We start from the raw sequence: 20028 nt of genomic DNA, 5'->3' as shown, positions 1-20028 counted from the left end.
TGTAGTAGGAAATGCAACTATAAAAAAACCTATGGGACAATGGGATGAAGAGGAAAAAAGAATGGTGCAATATAACTTAAAGGCCAAAAATAAAATTACTTCTGCACTAGGCATGGATGAATACTTTAGAGTCTCAAATTGTAAGAATGCAAAAGAAATGTGGGATACATTACAAGTAACTCATGAAGGCACAACTAATATAAAGAGATCTAGAATAAACACCCTCACACATGAATATGAACTTTTCATAATGAATTAAAATGAGACCATACAAGATATGCAAAATATATTTAGACATATAGTTAATCATCTTGTATCATTAGGAAATATATTTCCTAATGATGATCTCATTAACAAAGTATTGAGATGTTTAAGCAAGCAATGACAACCATAGGTAACTGCAATTGAAAAATCAAGGGATCTCGCCAACATGTCTCTTGCAACTATTTTTGGAAAGCTTCAAGAACATGAAATGGAACTTATGAGACTAAATCAACATGAATAAAATGACAAGAAAAAGAAAGGAATTGCACTTAAAGCATCATCTTGTATTTAGGAAGAAAGTGACAAAGAGGATTTGAATGAAATAGAAGAAGAAGATGATTTTAGTCTCTTCGTAAAAAGATTCAATAAGTTTCTAAGAAACAAAGGAAATCAAAGAAGAATAAACTTTAATCCAAAGAAGAAAGGAGAAGATTCCTCTTATGTTCCAAAGTGCTATGAATGTAATCAACTTGGACATTTACGAGTTGATTGTCCTAATTTCAAAAGAAGAATAGAAAAATCTAACAAGAAAACCTTCAAAGACAAGAAAGGAAAGAAAACTTACATCACTTGGGAAGATAACAATATTTATTCATCAAGTGATTCAGAAAATGAAGTCGTGAATCTGAATCTCATGGCAAAAAATTATGAAAGCGAAGAAGAAGTAACATCTTCTAACAATAACTTATCTATCTCCTTTGATGAACTTTAAGATGCATTCAATGACTTGCATAACGAATCAGTCAATCTTGCCAAACTAGTTTCATTTTCTAAGAAAAGTATTTCAAATTTAGAAAAGGAAGTTTTGAAATTAAATGAAGAATTAGAAAATCTTAAAACTAAAGTCATAACTTTAAAACTAATTGATACAAATCAATCTTCTACCATAAAATTGATACAAGATAGTGATAAAGCATCTAACTCATATAAATGTTGTAACAAATTTAAAGAAGAAATCAAAGATCTAAAATGTTCTCTTGCCAAATTTACTCTTGGCAAAAATAATTTAGATATTATACTATGAAAGAAAAGATGTGTGTTTGATAAGACTGAATTAGGATATAGACCTGAAAAACAACAAAAAAATGTATAAAAACTTCTTTGCATCTATTCAATAGAATAGTTCTCCTTTCTTGACATGTTTTTATTGTGGTAAGAAAAGACATAGTGCATCAACATGCTATTTTAGGAAAAATAGTAATAATATTAAAATGATATGGGTTCCAAAAAGATCTTTAATCAAAACTAACATTGAAGGATCCAAGAAAATTTGGATACCTAAGTCAAAAATATGATTATATGAATGAAAGATTCTTTCAAGAGAAGTTGGTACATTGATAGCAGATGCTCTAAACACATGACGAGAGATGCATCAAAGTTTACTTATATTTCTCCCAAGAATAGTGGACATGTGATTTATAGTGACAACAACAAAGGTAAAATTCTTGAAGTAAAAAAAATAGGTACGAATTCATCTACCTCCATTGAAAATGTTTTACTTGTTGATGGTCTCAAGCATAGTTTACTAAGTGTTAGCAATTATGTGATAAAGACTTTCTAGTATCATTTGATTCTCACAATTGTTTTATTGAAAATAAACATGACAAGAATATAAAACATATAGGATATAGAACTAATAATATATACATGATAAATTTAGATAAAACATCAAATCATGCTCAATGCTTTTTAAGCAAAGATAATGATTCATGGTTATGGCATTGGAGAATTCCTCATATAAATATGGAACATTTAAATGAATTAATTTCTAAAGATTTAGTAATTGGGTTACCAAAACTCAGATTTGAAAAAGATAGATTATGTGATGCATGTCAAAAAGGAAAACAAGTAAGGGTCTCTTTCAAATAAAAAAAATGTTATTTCTACCACTCAACCCTTACAACTTTTGCACATGGATCTTTTTGGTCCTTCTAAAACCAAGAGTTTTGGTGGAAATTATTATGCCCTTGTTATATTTGATGATTATTCAAGATTCACATGGACATTATTTCTTACTCATAAAATAGATGCTTTTCATGCTTTTAAGAAACTTGCTAAAATCGTTCAAAACAAGAAAAACCTTAACATTGCATCCATTAGGAGTGATCCTGAAGGAGAATTTGAAAATAAAGATTTTGAATTATTTTGTGATGAAAATGACATTGAACATAATTTTTCTGCACCTAGAACCCCTCAACAAAATGGAGTAGTTGAGAGGAAAAATAGATCTTTAGAAGAAATGGCCAAAACTTTGCTTAATGATACAAATCTTCCGAAATATTTTTGGGTTGAAGCTGTTAATACTGCATGCTATATAATGAATAGAGCTTTAATTAGACCTATCTTAAAGAAAACACCGTATGAATTGTACAAAGGAAGAAAACTAAACATTTATCATCTTCATGTTTTTTTATGCAAGTGTTTTGTGTTAAACAATGGGAAAAAAAACTTAGGTAAGTTTGATGCAAAATCATATGAAGGTATATTTCTTGGCTATTCCTCTAATAGTAAAGCTTTTAGAATTTATAAAAAAAGAACTATGATTGTTGAAGAATCTATTCATGTTGCTTTTGATGAGACTAACCCTATAAGGCCAAGGAAGGAAACACTTGATGATATTACAGATTCTTTAGAAGACATGCACATTCATGAAAAAAGGGCACATAGGCAAATGAGATGGAAATGATGAAGAATCTCAAATTAATGAAACTAAAACAAATAGAGATCTTCCAAGAGAGTGGAGAACTTCAAGATATCACCTTCTTGATAATAGCATCGGTGACATCTCAAAAGGGGTAACAACTCGACACTCTCTCAAAGATGCATGCAATAATATGGTTTTTGCTTCTTTAATTGAACCTAAAAAACCAAATGAAGTCCTAATTGATGAACATTGGATTATTGCTATGCAAGAAGAGTTGAATCAATTTGAAAGAAATCAAGTCTAGGAATTAGTTGATAAACCTAATGATCATTGTTAGTCGTTATTTACGACTAACTTTTGTATTGAATAGTTTCATGAAATTAGCATCTTTCCTCCAATTTATGGTTCCTTTTGTAGGAATTGTACATATTTTCATGTTTAGTTTGATTTTACTCAATAGATACTCCCATTTTGTGAATTAATATTGAATCCACTTCAGTTTCAGGCCAAAAGAAGAGAAGGTCTAGCAGCTGGTGTCTCTCTAAGCGAGCCATATGCGCATAGCAAGTGACATCTGCTAAGCGAGGCACTCAGCTCGCTTAGCGTGATGGGAAACCCTAGAAGAGGATCAATTAGATATGTGCTCGCCTAGTGTGTCGCAAGCTCGCCTAGTGTGTCGCAAGCTCGCCCAGCGAGTCATTTGTCTCTTCTTGCGCTCAGTGCGCCCAACTCGCTAAGCCAAATTTCACTAACTCGTGCTTAGCGAGCCTATCTCGCTAAGCGAGCCTTTAGAATCTAAAACGTCAAGAAGCCTTTAAAACACTGAAGTTGGCGTAAAACAAAAAGAATAGTTGGAAAAACAGAGCAAGAGAAGAAGTTAGAGCGACAAAAATAAGCCTCCAAGAGAGTTTAGGTTAGAGGAGTGAGTTTGGGGTTCTAGAAGTTGAAGGAGACATTCTCAACCGTTTGTAGCCTTTTTATTCCCCCAAAATCTATCATTTGTGCTGATAGTTCATTCCTTGTAATGGAAGGCTAAATCTCTTGTTGGGGAGTTTTGCTAAACCTTTGATGTAATACTCTTTTACTATATATTTAATGTTTTTTTATGTGTTCATTGCTTCTATCTATGCTTATTTTTACATGCTTATGGCTTGATCACCCATTCGTCTGTATAGGTAGGATTTTTAGCATTGGAAAATGCTTTAAAACCTTAGACCTCGATAGAGTAAGCTAGAAAACTATATGTCTAGGAATAGAGTGTAGTGATTTAATTTTTATTATGTTGTAATCTTAATGCAACTCGTTTAAACTAAGTTTGTTGAGGGACCAAGGACGAGGTTTAAATAGAGTTATACCCATTCACTCGAGGGATCTTGGGTTGGATAAGTTTTCAGCATAAGAACACTAAAATAATGTTAAATAGAGAAAAATATTTAGCAACATCAAAGTAAATTCAGTAGAACGACCCAACGCTTTTTACTTGACTGTTTTTACTTCTCAACTTCTAGATATTTTAGTTTGTATGTAATCGATTACCAGTGGCGAAACTTCAGAAGTTAATTTTGAAAAGTCAATGACCCTTCAAAATATAATTGTATAATCCATTACCAAGAAATTGTAATCGATTACCAATGAGAGAATTTTTGAAAAATATCCTGAAAAGTTACATCTCTTCAAAAGTTTTTGAAAAGCCACCAAAGGCCTATAAATATGTGACTTGTCTACGAAAATCTTCTGAGTTTTTCATTAGAACCTAAGTGACATATTCTCTCAAAAATAAATCATTGGCCAAACACTTGCTTATCAATTGAGTATTCTTCTAAGATCTTCAACTTGTATCATCATCTCTAAAAAGAGAGAAAATCTTTTGTACTTTCTAAAAAGCATTGTTGTAATCAAGAGACTATTTGTCTCTTGACTTGTAAGAATCTTGAAAATTTTCTTGAAACATTTCGCCACTAGTCGTTCCTTAAAGGTATTCACCTTTCCATCCATGTCAGTCTTATTCTTAAAGACCCACTTATACCCTATGGGTTTTACCCCTTCGGGTGGATCAACCAAGGTTCAAATCTGGTTAGTGTACATGGATTCCATCTCAGATTCCATAGCCTCAAGCCACTTCTCATATTCAGGTCCAATGATGGCATCTTGGTAAGTCATAGGCTCATCCTAATTCATGAGAACCACATCACCTGCCTAGGTGAGCAAAATCCTATACCTCTCAGGTTGGTGAAGTGACCTATTTGACCAACACAATTGTTGGAAAAAATGGCCTTAGAATAATTAAGAAGGAGGGGTTGAATTAATTATGAACGTGTCTTGACTAATTAAAATTTTTCCTTCTTAATGTCACTAGATTCATTTAGGCTTTACTACTAAGTTATGAGAAAATAAAGAACAGAAACAATAACTTAGACAAAAGTAAAGCAAAAATAAAAAGTGCACAACGGAAAAGTAAAGAGTGTAGAGAAGAAGAAAAGAAACACAAGTTTTTATACTGGTTTGGCAACAACCTGTGCCTACATCCAGTCCCCAAGCAACCACCGGTTCTTGAGATTTCCAATAACCTTGTAAAATCCTTTACAAGCAAAAATCCACAAAGGATGTACCCTCCTTTGTTTTCTTTGAAACACCAAGTGGATGTATACTCCACTTGAACTGATCCACAAGAGATGTACCCTCTCTTGTACTCAGTATTACAACCCAAGTAGATGTACGCTCTACATGTACCACAAAGGACGTACGCTCCAATGTGTTAAGACAAAGATATCTCAGGCGGTTAGTCCTTTGAAATCTTTGTAAGGTGAAGCAAAAGATATCTCAGGTGGTTAGTCCTTTGAAATTTTTTGTATAGAGGGAGGAGGAAAGAATCAAAAGAATTCTCAGACGGTTAGTTCTTTGAATTCTTTTGGCAAGAGGGAGAAGGAAAGAAAAAGAAGAATTTTTGGCCAATGAACTTTTCTTGACAAAGAAAGTATTGAATAAAAACTCTTAAAAAGATGAATGAATGAATGAATGAAAGAATTTTGTTATGCATCTTTTGAAATTCGTGCCATGGTCACATATTTATAGTCATTTGATGACTCAAGTTAAAAGTTTATGACTCTTGACAATTTCTTCAAAACTAGTCACTTTTAAAAGTTGTGACTCTTTTGAAAACTAGTCACTTTAAAAGTTGTGACTTTTGAAAAAATCTTCAGAAATAAGTCACTTTAAGAATTGTGACTTTTGATAATTTATTTTTCAAAATAAGTCACTGGTAATCGATTACACAATCGATTACACATCAACAGATGTGACTCTTCATGTTTAAATTTGAAAATCAAAATATTTAGAAACACTGGTAATCGATTACAAGTATTGTGTAATCGATTACACAAGTTTGAAACGATTTGAAAATATTTTATCACAAATTGTGACTCTTGAAATTTGAAATCTAACGTTTTAAAACATTAGTAATCGATTACATGATTATGGTAATCGATTACAGCTTTGTAAATCAGTTTGAAAAGAATGTTGGCTACTGGTAATCGATTACTGCCTTCTGGTAATCGATTACCAGAGAGTAAAACTCTTGGTAAAAGATTTTTCTTTGAAAAATTCTTTTGAACAAAATTGTGTTATTCAATATTTTGAAAAACTTTTTTAATACTTATCTTAATTGAGTATTCTCTTGATTCTTTACTTTAATCTTGAATCTTGATTGAACGACTCTTTGATTCTTGAAACTTGCTTTGATTGAACGACTCTTTGATTCTTGAAACTTGCTTGACTCTTGATTCTTGAATTGAGTCTTTGGCATCATCAAAATAATCTTGGAAAGCATTGCTTCCACAACAATTTTTGTGCTACTTGAATAGAAAGAGGAACCACAACCATTTCTGGCATCGATTTTTGTTCCATTGCAGGTGGATCAGTGCTCTGTGTCACTTGGATTTCTCCAATATCTACATTCCTTCCTCTGGTTCCATTGGAGATATATTCCTTCTCAAGGAACACTCTAGTCCTAGTAACAAACATTTTGTCCTCAAAGGTGTTGTAGAAATAGTATCCTTTAGTTTCCTTAGGGTATCCCACAAAGAGACATTTGTTCGATAGGGGTTCTAGTTTATTTGAAATCATATGTTTCACATAAACATGACAACCCCATATCCATAAAAAGGACATGCTTAGCTTTTGCCTTGCCCATATCTTATATGGTGTCTTTTCGCCTTGCCCACATAAACATGGCAACCCCATATCCGTAAAAAGAATGTGTAATGATTGATCCTTCATGATCGTACTATGTCCAATCGGGTTTGATTTCTCCTCTCAGACAAATTGTTCAATTACGGTGTTCTGAGTGGAGTAAGTTGGGATATAATTCCACACTCTCTTAGATAGTCGTCAAACTCATGGCTTAAGTATTCACCACCACAATTTGATCTATGGCCTTAATACTTTTGCCTAGTTGGTTCTTTACCTTGTTCTTGAACTTTTCAATTATTTTTTTATTTTTTTTTTCAAAAGATACACAAATCCATATCTACTGAAGTCATCAGTAAATGTGACAAAATAAGAGAAGCCATCTCTAGCAGGTTGATTCAGAGTCCATATACATCATTATGTATTAGTTCCAAAAGATCACTAGCCCTTTCACCTTGATCATTGAATGCTATTTTAGTCATCTTTCTCAATAGACAAGATTCACACACCTCGAAAGATTCATAATCAAACAATTCCAAGAGTCCATCTTTATGAAGCTTGGAGATATGCCTCTCACCTATACGGCTTAAACAACAATGCCAAAGGTATATAGGATTCAAACCATTTGGTTCAACCTATTTCCACATTTATGTTAAAGACATGCATTTCGAGATCTAGAACATAGAGTTCATTACTCATAGGTGCACTAGCATAAAAAACATCATTCATATAAGTAGAAAAACACTTGTCTTTTATTAAAATATGAGAACCCTTCTTGAATGTAAAGTTTAGGAATCCATTTGTTATTAATCTGTAATGTTCAAGAACCAATTTTACATTAAGTTGTAAAGTTTAGGGAAATTTTTTTTTATTAAGTTGTATGATATCATATTGGTTGCACTTTTTACAAATCAGGGACTAAATCAAATTTTCGTTGTTTTAAAAACAAAATTATCATTGTTTTACACATTCAAAGACCAAAGTTTTCATTTACCAATAAATTTCACTTTCCTTTATCTTAGATCTCAAATATGTGAGTATGTGGCCGTTACTTTTTCCATCCATAAGCTTGATTTTTCTCCTTCATTCTCCCATTGTCTTTCAACCTTTTCTTTTTACTGCATAATGTCTTTCAACTTTTAATTTTCCATTTCACAATGATCCACCATTCATGTAACAGTTGTGTCAGGTAATGACTTGATGCATTTTTATTGCCACAGGGCACACACATTTTTTTTTCCTTAGGATTTTTTTCACACCTATGAACTTAATGTAGGTGCACATATAGATATATAGGTATCTACAAAATATGAGTGTGGACTAAAATTAGTAGATGTGTGAGTATGGTTGGGGCTGGGTATGGATATTTTTTCAAACAAAGATATGGGAACATGTATTATAGTATCCAACCTAGACCATGTACATTGTCATCCCTATATGATCTCCAACTAGTCAATGAAATTTATGCTTTAAACCATTTAACTCCCACATTTATATAGCTTTTCCTTTACAAAGACATGGTGCTTTTAGTGATGTGGCTAGGAAGCCGCAAAACTCACATTATCATCATCATGTTTTTGGTTCGTCAAACTTTTAGTTTGTCTTTTTTAGTCTCCTAAGTTAAAATTTGTATTTTTAAGGAAAACATTTGCACATTAGTTGTTCAAATTCGTGAGATTCTATTTTTAGTCCCTTGTAACTATTTTTTAGCAATTTGGCTACAAAATTTGTGGCAATTTTTTACCACAATAGAAATTAAAAAATTATTTTTTGGATTTACAACCTTTGTGTTCTCTCAAAAGACGCAATGCCTGTGGTGATCAAACCTTCTCTTCCTTAAAGTGGCTTTTACCATTATTGGAGTGTAGCTCAAGGAAGATAAGCAGAGTAGTTTATCAGCTTCACTAATGTACACCTTTTTTAGATGTAAGATCAAACAAATTTTGGACCATTAGAGACAACAAATACTTTCTAAAGATTTACTATAAATACAAGAAACTTTGAAGAGTTGAAGTTATGAACTTACAAGGTGAATGTTGAAATGTATTTTCCCTCTCTTCTTCAAGATTTCCTTTTGTAAATTTTCAAGTTTTAAAACTCTCAAAACACCTTGAAAATCCTTAGAGAAAAAGACTAAGTGTTTAATTTGTATATTTGTCTATAAGACGATAATGTTAGTCTGTTTGCAAACAAACATCAACAAATCTATTGATTTGTTAGAGTCAAAAGTGGCTTGGTAGTCAAATAATACTTGGGTTGTAATAGCTTGTGCATAAGCTTTGTTGTAAGAGTCAAAAGTGACACTGAATAATACTTATAACTTTATGAAGTTAGTGAACAATTAATGGGTTGTCAAAAATTGAATGTGGTCTGAGTAGTATAGACAAATCAATATAAAATTTCTTTGTGTTTGATTTATTTTTCTTATCTATTGTTAACTCACAACGGATTAAAATTTTATTTTATCTTTAAAAGTGTTTAGAAATTTGTTAAGTATTATCTGGCTCTATCTATTTCTGGAATCCTTGTCTTCTTGTTTTAAACATTATTAAACGATAGCTTTCTTTGTCAAAAAGACTTGTGAAATTTTTAAATCACAATTCAATCCTTTTTTTTAATATTTTCCTTTACACTTGTATATATATAGAAAAAAATTAACATGTATGAATTGAATTTTAGATCCATAACATTTGAAAGAGAAGTATGAATTGAATTTATTAAACTACGTCCCAAAAGCCTATTTATTGTTGTTAACTAAAAAAATTATATTTATATTTTAAACTTTTCTTGAATTTAAAAATATTCATATAATATAAAAGATGTTTAATGAAGATAAAATAACGACAAAATAAAGAAGTAATGGAAAATCAAAACACTAAATATATTAAAAATTATTATAAATATTAAAAGAGCATTAAATGCTTATCAACCATGTATAATTAATATAAATATTTAAAGAGCATTAAATGCTTGTCAAAATTAATATAAATAGTATTTAATGCTTATATATATATATATATATATATATATATATATATATATATATATATATATATATATATATATATATATATATATGTTACTTATAGCTTTATATCAACCCATTAGACACTATTGAATTGAAGAAAAGAGGACATTATTCTAGAGTCAAATTAAGATGAAGGCCATTACTATCATTTTGATTGTTCTGCTTGTTCTTTCCGTTGGGATTGGTATGTTTTACTCTCCTTGAAGCTAGTCATAAATTTAAGATTGTCAATTTTTAAATTCTTTTTGCTTTTACATCAGATTTTGAGTTTGAGATTTATGGTTAGCACTGAATACTTTGTATTTATGTGTGTATGGGATAGAAAATGAAGGGCCATTGAAAGTGATTGAAGCAAGAACCTGTCAAGATAGGTTGGGCGCGCTAAACTGTATACAAGACGAATGTCATATTAGTTGCATAAAAAAACATGGAAAGTTAACAAAAGTTGGGTGCAGTATGCCTTTATATGATTGCATATGTCTCTACCCATGTTAATAAGTGTTTGACCTTCTTCCTACATTGTCCCTATATGAATGTCAATTTATTTGTACCAGACAATGATGGAATCAAAGAAAATAAAATTACTTTTTGGTAATATATCTATAGGTTTAACTTTTCACAGCTAATTTTGTAAAAATCCATTTTCGCTAATTAACTTATTATTTTTATAATATTTTAATGTCATTCTCACCTCACCAACGAATCTGAATACGAAAAAATGTTGCTAACATACTTACACCTCTTTTTTAGTTGGAGTATGTTACCGGCTTACACCAAAATATTACGACAAAAAACCCATCATTTCATTAATTTCAATTGCTTGATTTTAGGGATATTGTAGTAATTTTAGGATATGCTTTTAAAAAATTATTTCTCTCCTCCCTCCTTTATCATGTTATTAAAAAAAAAAATCTCTCTCTTCTCTCCATCTCTTACGTATCCCTTTTCTTTTTCACAAGTTCATCTTCTCTCAGCCCAACACCATGACGATACCATTGACAACAAAAATAACTCCAAACACATTGATTTGCATCCAAAGAAAATGACAAAAAATATTTAGTCACAAGGATGAGAATTGAAGATGAGTAGTTTACTTTTTTAATAAAATAATCATAATTTCAACACTACACAAATCAATTGCTGGATAAGAAATTCTATTATCCTAATTCCATTATTTATGGCTTTCAACATGTTCAGGTGCTCTGCATTTTTTTCTTTCCTTAAGTTCGTCTTCTTCTAAAGAACATGCAATGTCAATAGAACATGTAATTCCCTAGCTACACTCATCTTTTTCTCTTCCTTACAATCATCTTCTCTCCCTAACATTCTTCTACACACTATAACAATCAAAGGCAAGCCACAAAACATGTAATGCCTTTATTTTATAAAGGAATTACTATGATTTTTCTAATTAAATATGTGGGAAAAAAATTAAATGATTCTTTTACATCAAATATAAAAAATCACACTAGAAAAAGGGTTGAATAGTGTGTTAGATAAAATATAGAATTTTTTTTAATGGAAAATGTTTAATAAATGAAACAGTGTCCAGTGACTCAATCAAGTTTTCTTAAGCACAGGTGGACTATCGTCCAATGATATATTTATAAAACGTATTTTCAGTGAAAGACTTGTATACAAGAATGTGTGAATAATAGACTTTGAAAATACTCTGACAAGCTGAAGAAGAACAATAAAAATACATAGTTTTATACCAGTTCTCTCAACCTGAGCTACGTTTAGTTCTCCTTTACCAACCAGTAAAGGATTCTACTAATTAGACTTGATTACAACAAATATTTTTTTCAGTCACTTCTAGCTTACAAGTATTCTCAAGACCACTACTGACACAACTCTTAGACTTCCCTTGAATCTAAGGACACACAATTATTATTTAGTCACTAAGTTACTCCTGACTTTCACAAATAGATGTTTGGTTCATAATCAAAAATTCTTTCAACTCTCAAAGAGTACGCTTAGAATGAAGTTCTTAATATCACAAAAAAGGATTGTATAATACAAAGGATGAACTTTCTAAGCTTAGTGTTTCTTTCTAAAGGTCTTGTTCTATTCTTCCTTTTCTTGATGCACAACTTTTTGCTTTTCTATACTTGTTCATCAATTTTCTTTGAGTCTTTGATGTCCTCTTTATACTAAGAGGCTCATAGTTATGGAGAGGATCTTCAACATTGAATAATATGACCGTTGTTGATTTTGATCTTGTTTCCCAATCTAGACAAATATTGCATGTCTTTGTCTAATACTAGATTAGAACTTTCCATAGTTGTCATTCATAACTAAACATAGTTGTTAGACATATAAAAGGAAATATAAGATGCATTCACAAATATGTTCCTTTTAATAGAACCATATAATATGGCATAAACAGATGTATTCAAGTAAATGTGCATATTCAAAAGGATGGACTGGACGAGTACTTCTTGCTTCCATTAGACAAGGTATCCATTCATGGATAAGTCTTACCTCGTGTTGCTTCTAGTCATCAAACATGTTGACTTACATGCAATAAAATGATTAACATGAATTTATATCTTTGTTTTCATCAAAACATTAAGAGATGTATGAGTCATCCAGTGATGGATTGTCTAGTGTCTAACATTAAATATCATACTCAAGTATAAAGATTACAACGATAAGTAAACAATTGCTTGGAAATACATTACTAGTTTTTTTAAAAAAATTAAGAGATAACATCTTTAGCGTGAATAAATGCTAGTCAGATAATTCATAAGTAATCTCACGTACCGACGACATATTATTTACATAAAGTAGTAGAGTAAAACCGTTTGAGAGGGATAACTTAGGTAATTACAAACCATCATAATAAAAAGTATTAACCAAAAGATAATAAAAAGTACTACATCCAAATAATTGTACTAGACTACCTGCCCATGCATACATCAAAAAGTAAAATCTAGTCATAAAGGATGAATCCTAACCATTACCTATCACCAACTAAATCATGTCTCAAGGAACTAAGAAGAATCCTTAGATGGGTCTTCCTCGATCCCTAATGACACATTCACTTCACTCGCATCCTCAGAAAGATCCTCCTCTTCTCTGTCATCATTAGTGTAGTCCTCCATAACAAGTGTCCAATCAATCAAATGTTTGGGCAAGAGAAATCATGTATGTGTGATTGGATTATACGATGGATAGGCAGATGAAGGAATCTCTCTATCAGGGGTTGATGAAACATACTCCCTAATAATGTAGACTGAGCAAACATCTCCTCTACCATCATAGCAATGTCAGCTATAGAGGCCATCGACGATGGAGAATGAGAAGATGAAGAAGGTGGAGTAGCTGGAACACATATATAGTCAAGTATCGGGTACTGAGTTAACACCAACAGTAAGTCAAAGTAAAAAAGTGGAATGTGTGGCTCCCTTGACACAGGTGAAATGCTAAATCTAACCTCGCCCATGAAGTGATCTTCCTCGAACAAAGGATCACAGCTCCACTAGCCATCTAGTGATCGAATCAACATGCGAAATGTCGGTCTCCACTTTTGTACCATCGTCCTCTAAAAAAAACAAGGTGTATGGGTGAGTCATCTACTACTCCATCATACTACAAGCAAAAGGACGAAAGTCCACAATACAACACACCACACAATTTACATACCCATTCCTAATGTTCGACTACACACATTCACTCTCGTAGTTCTATTCCTTGACTACATGTATTGTTGCACTAACTCAGGCTTGGCTGCCTCATTGACATGTCGTCATAGAGGTCTTACATCTTTCATTTATTTTGTTGGGTGACATTGGAGGAGTGCATACCCTTGCCCTGGTACTGCAAGCATGCTACTTTTCACCATAACTAGTTATGTTCTTTGTGATTGTTGGGATTGCCAAGTCGGCTACATGAGTCCCCTAGCCTTGTAGAGGTATCACAACTTGATGTCATTTTTTATCCCCAAGGACTCATGGCCCTCACCTTACATACCTTAGGTACCATCTATGGCCACCCACTCACTTACAGGTACATACAATCTCTTGTTGTCACTTCTCACTGGGATTGCATTTAGGGATGTCTCCTCTTCACGAACATTTCTAGCAAAGTTCCTAATTGGTACCATGATGTGGTTACCAAGGCACAAACTCTAAGCCCCACAAGCTCTAAGCCCCATTAATCATTGGGAGAATAAAATAAGAATTTTAACTTAAAAATGAAAGAACAACTGAAATTACAAAGCTTTCCTCAAGGATTTACCTCTAAGCTTCACAAAAATTCCTTCAATACACAACTAAGCCTTCAAAGCAAGCATGAAGTTAAGAGAACTTGGCCCCCCTTCCTCTCTTGAAAACGATGCACCACCCCAGGTCATTCTAAGGTTAGTGTTGCCTTATGTAATAGGTCTTAATCTCACTTGGATTAAGGCCTAATTAGGTTAAGTGTCCTTATTAAATATTAAATTCCCTATTAGAGCTTCATGACACTTAATCCTAGACGTTAGTCACTCTAAACAATTAATTCTAATTCTAACTAAGTCTCTTTATTAATTAAATTCTCTTTTTAATAAGTTTCGATCATATTTACCAATATGCAATTAGTGAGTTGACAAAGTCAGACCAAACTCTTCCCATTGATCCTAGTAGTCTATGGTTGATCTTGTTGACTTTTGTTTTTTTTTTAAAATTTTACTAGAAAATGAGTCTTTTTCCTAATTTTCTCATTTTTCTTTGAACTCTAATATACTATAATTCTAATAATTTAATTACTTTCTTTCTAAGTTATTATTACTATTATTTCTAACAGTAATATTTTCTAATTCTTATAGTTGAATTTTTAGGATGTTACAAAACACAGATTAATTGCTTCTAAAGAACATATGTGGACTATTCTTTATTGCCCGTTCATTTTTTTTCTATATATTTTAATCTCTCAACTCTTTTAATCCCTTGATTCTTTCTCTCCCCGACGTTACATTGTTGAAACTTTTAAGATTTGGTGTAAGTCATATATAATCAAACTACAATTAATTCCTTCTTAGATAAAATTAACTGTCACAAATTTGTAAAAGTTTAGAATGACTGCACTCAATAAATTAAAATTCTAAATACTTTTAAAATATATATTTTTTATACTTGTAAATTTTAAAATTATTAAACACTAAGGAGGTGTTTGATTTAATTGTTTTCTATTTTCATTTTTACTGGAAATAGAAAATGGTGATGGAAATGTGTTTGGTTGGATTTCTGTTTTTATTTTCAGTGAAAATATTTTTCAAAACGAACCAAAAACTGGAAATAATAAAATCTCGTTTTCAGTGTTTTCAGTATTTTCAGTTGAAACCAGAAATCTCATTTTGGATAAAATGAAAACGTGGTGGTAAGGAATGCAATTTTAAACAAATCTAAAAATACTGAAAACAAGAAATCAAATCAAACATGTTTTCAGAATTATAATCTTTTGAAAATGAAAACAATTTTCAGAAAATAAAAACAGAAAATGAAAATGCAAACCAAACACACCCTAATTTTCTCATTTTGATACTAATAGTAATTTAGCAAATTACATATCTAAATTAGCAAATAATTTTGATTTAATGATTAGTTGCAAACAAATTTTGTTTGATTAAACTAATTAATTAAACTTAATTCTATTATTTAAGGAAATATTAAAAGACTATTTTTATCCATAAATTAATAGTTTTGGTTTACTTAAACTAATTAAAAGACTGCCATTAATTTTTTTTAATTTTTAGAATTCATTATTAAAGTAAGAGATTTTAAGAATGCTAAATAATATTTTTTTAATTTTTAAACTTTATTATTTGTGTACATTCTAATTTTTTAATTGATTATCCAAAAAGTATCTTTTATTTTCAAAACTATTTTAATTAAAAACGTATTTTTTAATTGTATTAAATATTAATATATAGATACGTATTCAAATAATAATTGATTCCTTCATCAATAAAAAAATAATTAAAAAATTTATAAATATTTTTTAATGACGGAATATTTTGTATATTAATTTATATTTTCATTATAAATAAACTAAAATTATAAGTACTTCTAAATATTTTGAGGTGTGCGCAGGAAGAAATATTTCTCAATATTTTGACGGGCATATTTCAAATACTTTATAAATGTATTTAAAGTACTTGAAAAAAATGGCGAATGAATGTTAAAAGGCAAAATCTTTACAAATCAACATACAAAAAGGTAATAGGGAAGAAAGAATTGATTGCAATACAATATTCAATTTAATAATTTGTAGAAAATTGCAAAAAAGTGGTTTTTTTCTTAAAATATATATTTTAGAAATTTTTTCTAAGAATATTATAATGTAAATGCATTGAAGGAAAACTCACGGTGCCTAGTGATTTGTCTATAAAAAAATAGAAAAGTACTATAATTTCATAATCGATCTTTTTTATAAACTGCAACCCATATTTTTTTTATCATTAAACTACAACCCATATGATAGACACTAAAGAGGAATTTATAGAAAATATATATCCCGATTTCTTCATTTTGAGTGCATCTATAAAATTCATATAGTTTGAATTTGTTATATCTTTGACTTTCATTTTATGAACCTCTAGGTCGATATTCTCTAACTTGATCTCGGAGTTAATTTCATGATGCTTCGAGATATAATTAACTTCTTCAAATATAGGATTCATAAGCAATATACATTTAACCTGAAATTTGCAATAACAGGTATTAAAAAATGGTTTCTTCGGGTACAATAGAATAACATGTGATATATGCACATAACGAAAAGTGGATTATTAGAAAATTAGAAAGGGTATAAAATCATCCTTTTGCTCATCAATAAGTTGTTCTCTAATAAACAAATAGGCCTTCCTTAACTTATTGTTACACATAATAGTGTCTCTAAAATAGAAGAAAATTAGAATTTAAGAATCATATTTTACCTATTTCATTAAATCGGTCATTCTATTTTTTAATTCACTATTTGAGTCTTTCTATAATTCAAAATTTACTATCGTAGTTCCCAAAATTCACAAGATTAATATTTTCTTAAAAAATAAGAATTTAAAAAAGTAGTTGAGAAAAGATTAAAACTATATTTCTTGAAATAAGAAGCACACTCTTTTATCACTACACATAAGTGTTCATTTGAATATTTGGTGCAAAATTTAGTATTAATATAAGTTTTATATGAAAATAGTTCAAAATTTAATTTTTTTTAATTTATTATATTTTTATAATCTTATATATTATCTTATAAAATATAACATATAATAAATCTTATTTTCACATAAATTAAAATATGTATATTTATATAAGTTTTATTTTTATTTTATATATTATATTTGTCTTTTAAAATGATGCTTGTGATTTAGTGATAATATTTTTTATTTATATTAAGATATTCATGTTATTTATTGTAATATAGATAAAAATAATGTCAATAAATATATTCATAAATATTTTTAAAAATATAAAATATTATCATTTTATTTAATTGTGTATTTTTACTATATAATTTAATTCTTTAAAAAATTATGTATTTGATTAAATAAAATTAAATATAAATAAAAAATATTATTATAATAAATAACAAGAGTATCTTAATATATGTAAAAAATATTGTCATTAAATCACATATATAAATATTTTAAAAGATAATAAAATACTACTATTTTATGAAATTATAATTTATATAAAAAATATACATTAAAGATAAAATTTATATTATATAATTACTGTATAAAATAAACTTTGAATAATGTTATAAAAATATATATGATTATAAAAATATAATATATAAAATAAAAATAAAGCTGATATAAGTATACATATTTTAATTTATGTAAAAATAGAATTTAATCTTATAAATATATAAGATTATAAAAATATAATATATTAAAAAAAGAATAAAGTTTGAATTTTAAACTATTTTTTCATAAAATTTATATTAATACTATATTTTGCACCATATATTTATAAATTTTCATGTCTATGTAATGGTAAAGGAATATATCATTTATTCCAAGGACCATAGTTCTAGTCTTTTTTTAAGCATTTTTTTAAGTTTTTATTTTTTTAAAAAAATATTGATCAACTTTTTAGTCTAATAAACATCAACAATTAAAATAGTAAATTTTAAAATATAAGAAGACTCAAATTGTAAATTAAAAAATAGAAGAACCAAAAAATATAAGAAGACTCAAATAATAAATTAAAAATAGAAGAATCGATACGATTCAATCCACCAAAAATTGAATGTCTTATTTATAGTGATATCATGGTTTCACTTTTTTGATGAATCTCTATGGAAATAGTGTATTCAACTTTTCAAACTTTTCCATTTTGCTTACTCTAATAATAATTTACGGTATTTATATTGAAACAATGTTAATAAATATAATTTAATGTACAAAAAGTATAGATAGTGATTATAAAATTCACATTAGAATTTTTTACGACAAAAATGTAATTGCTCTTATATATTTATTTATTTATATGAAAAACAAATAAATTAGAACTTATTTATAATAAAAGAATTCTTAATTTCTCATCAATCTAATTTCAATGACTAGGAGTACAAAAATTACCAAATACATGGGATTGATTAAAAATACCGATTAAATATTTTCGAATCACGTATAAACGTGAGATTCAAATATTATAACTTATATGATTCATTGTAAATATCCTTACAAAATTTTAATGCGCAAAGAGGTCAGGTGATTGATAAATCACGTATAACCAAAATTTATTTTGAAATTATTTCGACAATTGATTGAATGCCACGTAAATTAATTTTGGAAGAATTTTTTTTATAGGATTTTGGAATCAATTGACATATTTATAAATTTATTGCAATCAAACTAATTGATATAATTAGAATCAACTAAAATGATATAGTTTGACGCAAATTAAGTATGAATTTTTGTTGCAAATATATTATTTAATGGGATATAAATGTTTTTATTTGGATTTTAATTTGATTTGTAATTGAACCAATCTCTTCTAAAACATCAAATGATGGCATGTGTCATCCAATCCATGAGAAGCAAATATGCTTCGTCATGTGTTAGTCAAACCGGTTTTAGGATTCCCAAATTAAACATTATAGATATATTAATCCATTAGTATGTAACTCACTTAGTTGAGAGACACTTATAATCTTTGATCAGAAAAAAAAAATGAGTTATTGGACTAATACTATGATTGATTGATTATGTTATCAATTAACATTGTTACTTGGTAACAAGAACTAAAACTATTGATAGAAGAAAATTATAGGGACCAAATATATTATAAAATTTTGTTTAAGGACTACAAGTAAAATTTACAAAAAAGTTTAGAAACCAAAAATATAATTAGTCCAATAGCTTATAATATTTTTGCAAAAGAAAAATATCAGGAGTTTTTACAAAAATATAGTGTAAGACAAAAGAAATCCAAAATATTTAAGCTTATACTGTGACATCCTAAAATCTATTATGAAAAATCACGCCTTTTTCCTTTAATTTAAATTTATTTTAGATAATCATGTTCATCAATCCAGTGAAGAAAGCTTTTTACTTTAAGAAAACATGAGTAAAAAATTTCTTTTTTATTTATTTATTACATACTAGTCATGACAAAAGATAAATTGTTCGGTAAAAATAAATGCATCTTTCGAAATACTTTATGAGTGCAAAATGTCATTTTTAGATATAACCATATACCACTTTTAGACAAAAAAGAGAGTAATGAAATAACTTTAACCTATAGAAATATGTGTAAAAAGTACATAAATACATAAAGGTATTGAGTTTTGAAAGTAGTAAATACATCTGAATGAAACACAAGTAAAAGATTGAAGCTTGTCCTAGACTCAGAGACCAGAGCAATCATCTCTAACACCCAACCATGTGTGGAAACTACACCCAAGCATAAGTTAGCAG

At 29.1% G+C, this 20028-nt stretch overlaps 1 long non-coding RNA gene across 1 annotated transcript; it reads left to right on the top strand.

Moving 5' to 3' along the window:
• The first annotated feature begins 10174 nt into the window (after nt 1-10174).
• LOC102670226 (uncharacterized) lies at nt 10175-10718 on the top strand. Its single transcript, XR_415606.4, has 2 exons — nt 10175-10305; nt 10444-10718. It is a non-coding gene; the product is annotated as an uncharacterized lncRNA (long non-coding RNA).
• Nucleotides 10719-20028: the final 9310 nt, after the last annotated feature.

Source organism: Glycine max, chromosome 8, assembly GCF_000004515.6.
Source record: "Glycine max cultivar Williams 82 chromosome 8, Glycine_max_v4.0, whole genome shotgun sequence".
In the NCBI taxonomy this organism is placed as follows: domain Eukaryota; kingdom Viridiplantae; phylum Streptophyta; class Magnoliopsida; order Fabales; family Fabaceae; genus Glycine; species Glycine max.
Note: the sequence above shows the minus strand (reverse complement) of the source record. Positions and strands in the feature narration are given on the sequence as shown.